The sequence below is a fragment of the Myxocyprinus asiaticus genome, chromosome 22 (genome assembly GCF_019703515.2).
Source record: "Myxocyprinus asiaticus isolate MX2 ecotype Aquarium Trade chromosome 22, UBuf_Myxa_2, whole genome shotgun sequence".
Classification (NCBI taxonomy): domain Eukaryota; kingdom Metazoa; phylum Chordata; class Actinopteri; order Cypriniformes; family Catostomidae; genus Myxocyprinus; species Myxocyprinus asiaticus.
The window spans coordinates 30,706,739-30,718,951 of record NC_059365.1 but is presented as its reverse complement, the minus strand read 5'-3'; positions in this window follow the sequence as shown (position 1 = coordinate 30,718,951).

The window sequence follows — 12,213 nt, the reverse complement described above, 5'->3', positions numbered from 1 at the left end:
TCTGTCATCTGTTTTCATAAACACTGACTTTACACATCAAGAAATTATATATTTGCTTCGATAGAGGTGTTGCGTTTGAGTGGAAAAACTGGGGTCTGCATTGGAATGGAAGGGTGGTAATGCACTGACAGCGACATGTATCTTTTTCTCAATGTATGTTGAGGTGCATCACTGTACAGCGTCTTGTGTTTGCTTTGGCAGCTGTTGGAAGTGAATCACTGAGATTTTTCTCTTTTTACCATGCAGCTGACTATTGCTGTCTTTTTTTTTTTTTTTTGTAATTAACATTTTTTATTAAATCTTACAATAACAAAGAAAAGCAAAACATATATATATATATATATATATATATATATATATATATATATATATACATACAATCAACATTTAAACAACCCTGTGGTCACACAAGTAAATATATAGAAAAAACAAACAAACTGACACATACTAATATATATATATATATATATATATATATATATATATATATATATATAAAATATATATATATATAATCATACTCACTTAAAACTATACTACACTACTCTCTCCATTCCCCACCCGAGAGCCCTCCAAAATCTCCAAATAACTGCCCCATTTCCGGACAAACAAATCCAAGTCACCTCGCCTTCCCAATGATACCTCCTCATAAGCTGCCACCCTCCCTATCTCCGTGCACCAGCTGACCTCCAAACCTGCCTGGTGATCATCACACAGGTCAGAACCCAGTTCTCTATATGACTAGCCCCCACATCAATGACTGCCCCATCGCCCAGAACAAAGTGCCTACCATGTCACACAAAATTCTGAACCATCAACCAGAATTTCTGGATCTCGACACACCACCAAAAAACATGGGCCATTTCTCCATCCTCCTATTGGTATCACCAGCAGGTGGGTTTGTCTTTAAGACTAAGCTTATACAATCTAGAGGGGGTTCAATAAAATCTATGCAAAATTTTGAATTGCATAAGACGCACCCTTATATCTCTAGATGCAGACTTAATGTTTTTAAGAATCCTAGCCCACACTCCCTCCTCCAATACCAAAGTTGAAATCTTTCTCCCATACTCTCTTGAGAGAAGTTAAAGCTCCGTCCTCCAGACTCTGAATTAACAGGGGTAATACACTGATGCCTCATGACCTTTTCCAAAAGCTTCGGATTTAGACAAATTGACTTTGTATCCTGAGAATTTGGAAAAGGAATTAATAATTCTGTGGAGGCAAGGCATAGATCTAGTGGGGTCAGAGACAAATAATAAAATATAATCTGCGTAAAGCAAAAGCTTATGCGCCATACCTCCCGCAATCACCCCTGGAAAATCCTCCTTATTGCGGCTGCTAATGTTTCCAGGGCAAGACAGAACAATAATGGGGAAAGAGGGCAAACCTGCTGAGTGCCCCTATCCAGAGTAAAATAATCTGAAATTAATCCATTTGTTTGTACCGCTGCTACAGGGTGTCTATAAATTAACTTAATCCAACCAATAAATGTACTCCCGAACCCATACATTTCCAAAATCTTAAAAAGATAATCCCATTCTACCATATCAAACGCGTTTTCTGCGTCAAGTGAGATGGTAGCGACTGGAGACTGATCATTCGCCACTGACCACATGATATTGATGAAACGCCTAATGTTATCAGAAGAGCTACGGCCCCGAATAAACCCCACCTGATCTATATGTATAAGTGATGTCATAACTTTACTTAATCGGTTAGCCAAAAATTTAGCCAGAATTTTTACATCTAGCTGGATCAGGGAAATTGGACGGTAACTTTTACACTCGCTTGGATCTTTGTCCTTTTTAAGAATCAGACTGATCCAGGCTTGTGTCATGGTTGGTGGAGCTTTCCATTCTTTAATGATTCAGTATAAACTTCTAACAAAAGTGGAGCCAGTTCTGTAGCATAAGATCTAAAAAATTCAGCGGCAAAACCATCTGGCCCCGGAGCCTTACCAGTAGGTAGGGACTTGATTACCTTGAATTTTTTTGCTCATTCGTCAGTTTAGGGAGTTATAATGGTTCCACAAAGTTCCTAATATCTTCATCAGTAGACGAAGACGTGGAACTATAAAGATAGAACTCTTTAAAGGCATTATTAATATCAATGGCTGAGGTAAAAATTTCACCACCAGCAGATTTCACTGAGGGAATAGTAGAAAAAGACTCTCTCTGCTTAATATACATATCTAGCCAAAAGCTCCCCTGCTTTGTCCCCTGACTCAAAGTATGACTGTATTGCCCTGAACAACCAAAACTCCACTTTCTGCGACAGAATAGTATTACACCTGTATTTCAATCGGGTCAATTCTCTGAGGCCATCAGATGACATACGGCGCTTCAGCTCTGCCTCGGCACTTTTAATATTTCCTTCCAACTCCACAAGTTCTCGTGCTTTGAATTTTTTGATAAATGAGGCATACTGTATGATTCGACCCCTAAGAACCGCCTTAAGTGCCTCCCAAGCCACGCCCACAGAGGGTACTGAGGACCAGTTGGTCTCCATATAGACACTGATTTCAGTCTTTAACATTTGTTGAGAATCAGGATTTTGCAAAAGGGATACATTAAAGCACCAATTATATGATTTCCTTTTCTCTGTATGTGGCAACATCTCTAAATTCACCAGGGCGTGATCGAGACTTAGATATTTCCAATTGAGCAATCAACAACAGATGAGATGAGGGACTTCGATATAAAAAAAAAATCTATTCTAGAATAAATCTTATGAACTGATGAAAAAAATTTATAATCCCTACCAGATGGGTTCAAAAGTCGCCAGATATCTACAAGACCAAGATTTTTACAGATCTTGTGAAGTGTCAATGTAGCTCTAGGGGGTTTACACACTTTTGCTTCACTGTGATCAAGGACTGAGTCCATCAAAAGATTAAAGTCTCCTCCCAATATTGTCATGAGAGATGCCAGCAGCTTGCAACATCCCTTCAAGATCTATAAAAAAGCTCTGATCATCAGCGTTAGGTGCATAAATATTAGCCAAAATCAACCTTTGCCCCTGAATTTCTCCTAAAACAACAACGACTCTTCCTAATTTATCTTTAATCTGTTTGAGACATTTGAATTGTAGATGTTTATTAATCAATATAATGACTCCCCTGCTCTTACTTGAGCCAGCACTAAAGAAAACATGTCCACCCCATATCTTCCCAAATTTTTCAGCTTCTTGCGGGGAAAGATGCGTTTCTTGAAGAAACACTATATCATATTTCTTGCGCTTAAGAACAGAAATAACCTTCCTTCTTTTTATGGGGTGCCCCAACCCATTTACATTCCATGTGGAGAGAGATAACCCATTCACATTAACATTTGACATATTGATATAATAAAAAAATTTAAAAAATGAGTGTGTCAAAAACAAAATTATACAGACCACATTCCCCATTAATGCAACAAGCAAACCCCGAACTTCCCCCGGAACAAAACAAACAGAAAAAAGAAAAATGTGCGCATTAACCCCACGCACGACAGTGCCAACTGGCGACAATCCCTCTAAACTCAAAGAGTCCATGTACGCCTACGAGAGTCCCCGTGACAACTTTGCCATCGGAATGCTCGAGTCCGGTGCTTCTGCACAAATTTTGTGAGGCACAGTTACAATAACAGAAAATACTTTGTAAAATAGACCCCAGCCAACAGGCAGAATAACAGAAAAAACATGTAGATTCATTCACAGAACTGTCTTGAAGGTGTGTTCCTCCTCAAAATAAACTCTGATATAAAACCGTTCAGTTTTCTCGGACAGACAAACAATTGTTCAGTGAACTGGCTGTTATGAGTGCAGCAGATGAGGTAATCATTCTACTAGGAGGCGTAAGCACAAAAAACAAACATATTTAACCACAACTGTCCCGAAGTAGTGTAATTCCACAAAACAAGCTCCAGCCGTTAGGCAGAGCCAGCACGAAAAACAAAACCGGCATCCCGGTTCCTTGGATAATCAAGAGCCAAACTAACTCGGAGGCTGCGCAAAAAAAAAAACAAAACAAAACAAAAAAACACCATAACTTACTCAGCCGGTCAACTTTGTAAAAGACGTCCTTTATGTGAGCATGTAGATATTTTGCGGTCATCCAAAGTGTCCATTCTCGATCTGGCCGGAAACTTCAGTATAACAAAAAATCTTCCGTCAATGCAAAATCTCTCAATCTCAAAATTTCTTGGAGTCATGCCATAAAACAAACTCCAGCCGCACGGGGACATTCCTTGAACCGATCGCGTTTCTCTCTTGTGGAATTCGCAAAGTCTGGGAACAAGAAAATATTATGGTTCTTCCAAGAAAGCTTTGCTTTGCTTCTCGCCTGGCGCAACACGAGACCTCCATCGGATGACCCCAGAAATCTGGCCAGAATGCATCGAGGCCTATCTCCCTCAGCAGTTCTCCGAGCAGGCACTCTGCGAGCTCGCCCGATTTCCAGTTTATGGCCTGCCATGTCGAGCAGACTCGGGAAAAACCCGTCCAGGAATTTCACCATATCTCTGCCCTCTTCATACTCAGGAATTTCAACAATTCGTATGTTATTCCTTCGGCTCATATTTTCAAAATATTCCAGTTTTTCCGAAATGAATTCCAAATCTGTTTTGGACGCGGGCGGATTAGTGGATAATTCCCTTTCCGATGACTCAAGATAATCAATTAGTTTTTCAACTTCTGTCACTCTTGTAAACAACTTTTAGGATTTTGTTTCCATCGCCGTAATCGATCGACGTATTACAGCGAGATCCTCCAAGTCAGCAACAACCTTTGTCAGCATCACCGACATGTTGGACAACTGATGTCCAAATCGAGTCTCCGGTCCGCAGTCCCATCAGAGGCCTCAGCTTAAACACGTAAGTGTCTTTTAATGTCTCCAGAGTCTGAGAATTTTGACTTCTTTGCCATATTTACCTCAAAGAGCAAGTATGTAATGGGTGTATCGAATCTCACTGGATCACAACATGAAAATAATTAAAAAACTAGCAAAGTTCGCAGAGCTCTTCATTCACACGTCTGTCTCTCGCATGGCGTCACGTGTATCCCTCAATGCAAAAGTTTCTTGAAGGAGAAGTGTTATTCCACAAAACAAACTCCAGCTGCTAGGCGGAACCAACACAAACAGAAACAAAAATGGCGCCCAGCTTCCTCAGACAATCGAGTGTATTTTCAGTGAGTCAATCCACTCACATAAGAAACACCAAATGGCTTACTCACTCCAGTGTATTTATGAAGGACAGTGCTTGTTTGGGACATGTAAATACTTTGCGGCCATCCTTCATTTCTATTCTCAGTTTGGCTGGAAACATCAGTGCAAAAGCGATCTTCCGTTGATGCAAGCGTTTCTTACACTCCTTGAATCAATCGCGTTTCTCTCTTTCGAATTCGCAAAGTCAAGGAAACAAGAAAATATTGTGATTCTTCCAAAAAAGCTTTCCTTTGCTCCTCGCCTCGCGCAACATGAGATCTTTATCGGATGATCTCAGAAATTTGGCCAGAATTGATCGGGGCCTGTCTCCCTCAGCAGATCTTTGAGCTGGGACTCTGTGAGCTCGCTTGATTTCCAGCTTATGGCCTGTTATGTTGAGCAGACTCGGGAAGAGCTCGTCTATCTCTTTCTTCTTCATGCTCAGGAATTCCAACAATCTGTACATTATTTCTTCGGCTCCTATTTTCGAGATTTTCCAGTTTTTCGAAAATGATTCCCAGGTCTATTCTGGTCGCAAGCGGATTAGCGGATAATTCCCTTTCCGATGACTCCAGATAATCTCCAAGTCAGCAACAACCTTCGTCAGCATCACAAACATGTTGGATAGTTGACGCTGAATTTCCACAGCCGCGCCATCCAAATCGAGTCCCCGGTCTGTAGGCCCGTCAGAGGTTTCAGCTTGAGCACGTAAGTGTCTTTTAATGTCTCAAGAGTCCGAGGATTTTGACTTCTTTGCCATGTTTACCTCAAAGAACAAATATGTAACGAGGTGTATCGAATCTCACCGGATTATAACATGAAAATAATTATAAAACTAACAAAGTACACAGAGCTCGTCGCTTACACATCTGCTCCTCCCATGGAGTCATGTGCGATTTTATATTTGCCCTTGTGCAAAAGGGATTAGTTTGTACATAAATATCTACATACAGTTACAATTAAAATTATTCAACCCCGCTGACCAGCAATACGTTCTGGTGATGTGAATTAAAACACATCAACTAAAACCTCAGTAAACAGTCAAAGTAAGTTTTTAATACACATTTGAGTGATTTTGAGAACAAAGAGTTCAGTTTACCCAAATTTGAAAATAAAATATTAAATAATTCTCTCCACAAATGTCGTCAAAAATATTCAACCCCCAAAGTCAGTCATTTGTGGAGCATCCTTTACCCTTAATAACATCAAATAAATGTTTTCAGGTAAGTGTTCTCAGGCTTCGGACACCTCTCTATTGGAGTTTTTACGCATTTCTCATGAGCAAAAGCTTCCAGCTCATTGACATTCTTTGGTTTCTGTGCTGCCACTGCTTCCTTGAAATCCCAACAAAGATTTTCAATGGGATTTTAATGATGGACTGAAAAGGCCAGTCAAGGACATTCCATGACCCATCCCTGAACCAGATTCTAGACAGCTTGGATGTATCCTTGGCTTTATTGTCTTACTGGAAAGTTCAGTGATTACGAGCTTCAATTTACACACTGAAGGCATCACATTTTTGCCAAAATGGCCTGATACTGTTGTGGAGCATAGGGGACTTTTCTCCCCTCTCTGTAAGACAACTCTCGAAGTCAGGAGTTCCAGGTGTTGAAGGTTAGAGTTTATTGAGCAAAACAACAAACCCGAGATGTCAGCTGAGATCTGACTCTCTTGGTCAAACCCTCCATTTTCATACAGTTTGTTATCTAGCATTACCTCATGTCTATGCCCTCTTAATATTTTTTGTATCCAATGGATTCTGTTTCCCACCATTATTTCACAGAGTCTCTGACCTCTTTTTTAATGGTGGGAACCTGGCTTTTAGTCCAAAACAAAACTGTAGAGCCGAGGAGGGCGGGGCCGCGCTGGTATGAGACACACCCGGTCCCCTATCAGCCTGATGGGGCGCGCGAGGGATAAAGGCGGCCAGGGACGGCAGTTCGAGAGAGAGAGAATTGCAGGCAGCTGTACTGTGTGGTTTTTGGTTGTGTGTTTAAGTTGTTTATTAAATTATTATTTAAGTTGTCAAGCCGGTTCTCGCCTCCTCCTTTCCACTGAACCCCCTTACAAAAACATTTTAAATTAATTTATCATGAAAGTATACTTTCTGAGTGAAAAATACATCACAATCTGAGCATAATATAGTTACTTTTGATTATTGGTTGTGTTAATCTTTAACTTTTTAAAGTTAAAGACATTTTTTCTCATGTCTCAGCACCATTGTTCTTTGCTACAGCTGAGGACAGAGTGTTTCTTGCAACATTTCTGCTACAGCTTAGTGCACAGAGTGTTTCTTGTAACATCAGCACTTTTAGTAACCTCATATGCCCTCTCCTGCGTCACACAAATTCCACACTTCTAGTAACCTCATATGCCCTCTCCTGGGTCACACAAAGTCAAGGCTATTCTATATTAGTACTTTTCTACATTTGATATATAAAAATCTACTATAATACCCGAAAGAATCTATAGCGTCAGTCGCATAGTTAGGATTGCCATTTCCTGCAGCTGCAAAACACCCCCATAACAGGACTGACCCACCTCCATGCTTGACTGTAGGGATGGTGTCATCCTTGTCATCACCTTGCCTTTCTTACTCCAGACATACTGCTGACCCATGGGTCTAAAACTCATTTTTAGTTTAGTGTCATATGCCCATAAAACCTTATTCCAGGACTCCACAGTTCTTTCCAAATTCCTTCTTGAATATTCAAGTCAACATTTCCCTTGGTAAAGTTTTGCTTTCTTCCACACCCAAGAAGGTTGCTGTTGTTGTATGGATGTATGGTGCTGCCAGCTTTGTCTATTGGAAATTGAAGTGCCTTGGAAATGTACTTTTAGCCATGGTGCTTTTTTGTGTAATAAAATAATCTCCTCTATTACCTTTTGTGACAGCTTATTTTTAATTGCATTTTTTGCATAGAAATACATTTTTACTTACAACACTAAACTTACATTTAAAAACTTAAATAAGTGCCATTGTAGAGTGATGGCTTAATTTTGTTTTAAAACAATTACTTGTGTCGCCTTACATATTTAAGAAACAGCTACATGCAATAGGGGTTGAATAATTATGATATGGCTTTATTTTTTAACCCTTGTGCGTCAATTTAAAAAAGTTACTCAGAGGTCCTTTGAGGACAAAAATGTCCATGTCAAAAAACTGCCATAAAAATATTATATTTTAATATTATTTTCCACTTTCACTGACTTTTTTTTTTTCTTTTTTTTTTTTTTCACTTTTTTAATCAACATCAGTTCTGGTCATAACTACCAAATATTCATTCATTTTCAGGATTTTAACCATTTAAACGCCAGTTTGTTTACATAAATCCACTGTTGTTTTTTTACACACACGCAAACACAAATTTCTCAATAAACACTTACAAAACACACTCTGACATCCATACTAACACACCCACACAATTTTAGCTGGATCATTTATTCAGTTGGCCTGCAGTGCTCTATAATACAGCAAACAGAAAATAGGAAAAAAGCATGTATTTGCTCCATATGCTAAACATGAGAAAAATGGCGCCATCTGGTGGAAAATATTAAACATTTAAATTTTGAAGCCAGGGCTCCAGTGAAAGCATAATATCATAGAATTCATGATTTTATGCTTTAATGGCAGCGGGATCAAATATTGCAATTTTAATGGGTTTCAATGGGGACATTTTTGTCCTGAAGGTGCTGAGTGTAACTATTTTGTGTACACAGTGTATTATAGATGTATTTTAGGAACTGAGGTTGAAATATCAAAATTCCCCAAAAAATACACACCTTTGGCAAAATGTATGCCATTGGCATTAACACAGCCAAAATGATCGAAAAAACAAAAATGAAAAAGACAAAAATGTCCCGAAGGTCGCACAAGGGTTAAAAAAAATCCTGCTATTTAGACATATTAGCTTATATATTTACACAATGACTTTGAATATGTCACTCAGCTGATGTAGATGTAATCTTTAAAAATTTTGGGTCATCAGAAAAGATTTACCTTTGTAAATGTAAATGTTTGGGGGTGGGGCTTGTTGTCTTTTTACTCCAGTGAATATTTCTCACGGTAGGTTAAATTTTGAAAGGCACATACAGAGATGTCTTTGCTACATAAAAAGCTGTTATTGCCCAGGAAAAGGAGTTTACACACACAGAGAGAGCTTTTGTGAAAAGATTGGGGCATGTTGTCACATTACGTGGGGTAAGTTGTCACAATGGAACCTGCCATTAAACAGTATATTACAGGATTTTCTGCAAATTTCAACAGTAAAGCAATTTATGAAACAACAAAAATCTAATGGGTAAATTAGCAAAATACCAAACCATTGTATTGGACAAAAAATATTGTAATTTATAAATTGTACAAATCTATAACACTGAAAATGCATTTGACAACTCTCCCCAATAAAAATATGAGAATCTGCTGGATCTTTTGGTTAAAATCTACCTACCAATTTTTGACGATCCAAAAAGGACACTTAGTCAGCATCAAAGTAATCCACACGAATCCAGACAATTAAGTAATGTCTTCTGAAGTGAATCGATACGTTTGTGTGAAAAACTAATTGCTAATTAAAATGTTTTTAACTTTAAACCGGCGCTTCCACCAGCTCTCTGTAGCTGATTGAATTGACCTAACTCTCACATGAAGTGCATTCCTTTGTGGTAAACAGAGTGGAACTTCTGAATTCTTGTGTGAACGCGCCATCGTGATGACGTCACATGACAGCGATGTGAGGCATTCAGTGTTTACAGGAAGTGATTTTTTAAAGTTAATCAAGTTTTAATTAGCGATTAGTTTTTCACACAAACATACCGATTCACTTCAGAAGACATTACTTAATCGGCTGGAGTCGTGTGGATTACTTTGATGCTGACTAAGTGTCCTTTTTGGACTGTCAAAAACTGGTGTCCATTCACTTGCATTGGATGAAGCTAAAAACCTGGGATACTTTCCTAAAAATCTTAAATCCTGTTCTGATGAAGAAAGAAGGTCATATACATCATGGATGGCCTGAGGGTGAGTAAATTATCAGCAAATTTTCATTTTTGGGTGAACTATTCCTTTAAGTGTGTTTTGAACTAGGTGTTTGAAACATAAAACTACTGCTAGAGACACATTTGTGTAATTAAACTTGTGTACTTGGACATTATTCAAGGTAATTGCTTTAGATTTGTCTCAGGATGCCACAAATAGATGTTACTTTGCATCAAGCTGTAACAGTCTTTTTTCACTACGTATATAACTACTTTGTTCTGGCAGTGATATGTACCCTTCATTATAACCTTCATGTAGTCAGCAGTATATACTCTGTCCAATAGACCTCAATTTACCTAAATTTGAACTTTTTCATTGTCATTTCTTAGTTAATGCATTCTGGTTTCAGAACACACTTTGCAGGAGAGTGCTAAAGTTCCCAGTTATGTCCTAAATGAAAGTGAGAATGCAGACTTGAAGCATCTATAATTATCAGCCCTAAATCTGCTGTCCTAATCTTAATATTACAATATTAAAAAATGCTTTACTAGATGAATTGCATTAAGAAACATGAAGACAGATTTTTATAGTTGTATTTAGATTTACCATCTGTTAGACCAGAATCATTTAGCACCTCCCCATGTGACTGCTTACTGACACAGTAACCTAAAAACTTATTAGAGATGGTGCTTCAATAACAGCCTTGTGTGAGAAGGTGATGCATCTTTAGAAGATGTGTAATGCTGAAATGTACATACTGACCCAAACTGTTAGCCGAGAACTTCATGCAAGTTTAGAGAAATTATTTTAATGATGACCCACCATTTTATTTTTAAAGTTGACCATAGAAATAACCAAAAGCAAATACAGTGATGTTCCCGCCCCTTTTTGGAGGCTGTTTATATCTTAATCTAAGTGCCCTGTCCAACAAAATACTTAATCCTGCCATGGTTGAAGAAAAAAAAAATGGAAGGTAATTCTGACTGTTTATATCACAATTGTGACTTAATTTCTTGTAATTGTGAGTTTATATCTTGCAGTTGTGACTATTACTCGAAATTGTGACTATTTCTCACAATGCAAGCTTATATCACACAATTGCACCTATATCTTGCAATTTCAACTTTATTTCTTGCAACTGCAACTTTATTTCTCACATTTGTGACTGTTCCTCACAATTGTGACTTTATTTCTTGAAATTGCAAGTTTATATCTCACAATTGTGACTATTTCTTGTAATTGTGACTATTTCTCGCAATGCAAACTTTTATCACGCTATTGCAACTAACTTGCAATTGTGAATATATCTCCCAAATTTGACTATTTCTTGCAATTACAACTTTATTTCTTGCAATTGTGACTATATTTCGCAATTTCGACTTAATTTCTTACAATTGGGACTTTATTTCTTGCAATTGTGACTATTTCTTGTAATTACGAATATATATCTTGCAATTGTGACTATTTCTCATAATTTTGACTATTTCTCGCAATGCAAACTTTTATCAAGCAATTGCAAAAATATATTGCAATTTTGACTATTTCTTGCAGTTGTGACTATATCTCGCAAATTCGACTATTTCTTGCAATTGTGACAATTTCTTGTAATTATGAGTTAATATCTTGCAATTGTGATTATTTCTCAAAATGCAAGGTTTTATCTCGCAGTTATGACTATATCTTGCAATTTCTACTTTATTTCTTGAAATTTAGACTTTATTTCTTGCATTTGCGACTTTTTTCTTGTAATTGCGATTTTATATCTCATAACTGTGGCTTCCTTACAATGCAAGCTTTTATCAAGCAGTTGCAATTATATCTTGCAACTGGGACTTTTTTTCTCGCAATTGTAACTATTTCTTGTAATTGCGATTTATATCTCAATTGTGACTATTTCTCGCAATTGCAAGCTTATAACACACTTATATGTGACTTCATATCACGCAATTTAAACTTTATTTCTCGCAATTGACTTTTTGACTTTAAATCTTGCTTTAATTACTAGAAATAAACGGCAGTGAGAAATGAAGTCAGAATGACATTATATATA